The sequence below is a fragment of the Triticum dicoccoides genome, unplaced genomic scaffold (genome assembly GCF_002162155.2).
Source record: "Triticum dicoccoides isolate Atlit2015 ecotype Zavitan unplaced genomic scaffold, WEW_v2.0 scaffold47950, whole genome shotgun sequence".
Classification (NCBI taxonomy): Eukaryota; Viridiplantae; Streptophyta; class Magnoliopsida; order Poales; family Poaceae; genus Triticum; species Triticum dicoccoides.
Genome location: NW_021275651.1, coordinates 3,199 through 4,902, shown reverse-complemented (window position 1 = coordinate 4,902; position 1,704 = coordinate 3,199).

The window sequence follows — 1,704 nt, the reverse complement described above, 5'->3', positions numbered from 1 at the left end:
GATGACCGATGATGGATGTCCTAATCGTTGATATGCAACTTTGTGGACCTCCAAGGTGGCTCACCAAAAGTGAAGCCCTTGTCGTTGAACGAATCAGACCGGGGCAACACCCCAGACACGCCATCGAACTCCAGACCTGGCACCCCGCCACGACTAAGACGCCGAAGGAGGAAACCATACCTGCCATCCACGAACCATGAGCCCAGAACATGTTCTGTCTTCCAGATGTCGTCGATGCAGACCACAATCTGCATCCGCTCCTAGATTACATCCCAAGCTCCGCGCCGCCGCTGGAGCAAACACCATCGCAACGGCGGAGTCCGAGGACACAGGTCCACCACGAGGATGTCGTCGCCGCTACGCCATCCTTACTTGAACAGACTGGTTTTCAAATCCATATCCAACCATAGGACCGATGCCCCCTTCAGGGAAGGATCCGAAGAATCTTTATTCAGCGTCGTCATCGTTGCTGCCGAAGCAAAGACAATGAACAACCTAAAAACCTAGACTATGAGGAAATAAAAATGATTCACACATGTGGATCCGGCGACCCCCCTCACCACCGACGACCGAGGTCGCCGGCAAAGGGGAGCCGGCGGAGGACGGCGCCGGAAGATCGGCCTCTCCTGGCGGCGGCTAGGGTTACAGCCGCCAGGGACGAGGAAAACAGCAAAGGCCTCAAGTTTGTATGGCAAGGTTATAGAAGGCCACTATGAAATATACGTTTTGCATCTATATAAGGCCACCAACAATAATCTAGAAAAGTATAATGATATTTTCTCGTACTAACAACATATTTAATACTTGCATGCATGCAGTCATAATGATATTAGGAGCACCATGTGGTCGACAGAGATTGAAAAGTACTAAGAGAGAACAACATCATGTGATAATGGCGTAGTTTAAACTTTGAATGCCACTTCAATTAATACTCCCTCTGTAATTAAACAATTGTAGGACATTTTTCTAGTTTAAATTAGACTGCAAAAACATCTTAACAGAGAGAGTATTTATGTACAATGCTTTTGTTATTGTGAATAAATAAAAAATGCCCTCCAATCCAAATTAATCGACGCAGCTCTAGTACAAGTTATACTAGAGCTTTGTTAATTAATTTGGATTAGAGGGAGTAGTTCTTCTCTACTTTGAGCATCATTATTCTCTGTCTACGCGGACTATTACCTGTGTGTGCAAATATTTACTAGTGGTTATCAATCGGTTATATGCAGCGCTATGCGTTAATCTCAAGGTGTACATATCCGATTCCAACGTATCCAGCCCTAGCGATCTCGATTTCCTTGCTATAGAAAAGAAGAAAGAAAGCACTAACGATCTTGATGGCCGCGTCTGGCTCTTCCCGCCGCCGCTCTCCATGGCAGGATCTCCCTGCCGAGCTGCTGGGCATGGTGCTCCTGCGGCTGCCGTCGCACGGCGACCGCGTCCGCCTACCGCCGTGTGCCGCGCCTGGCGCTCGGGCGCAAGGCTGCAGCACCCGCTGCCGACGCTGCTCCCCTGGCTTGCCCTCCCCGACGGCACCTTCCTCAGCCTCCCTGACGGCGCCGTTCACCGTTTGCCGTGTTAGCAATAATCTTGTCTTAATAAAAATAGATTTAAGCTAATCATAATGAGGGTGGCCGGGTGATTAGGTGTCCTAGTTGTATACGGCTTGCATGTCGTGCGGTATTTTGAGCAGTAGCCTAATAG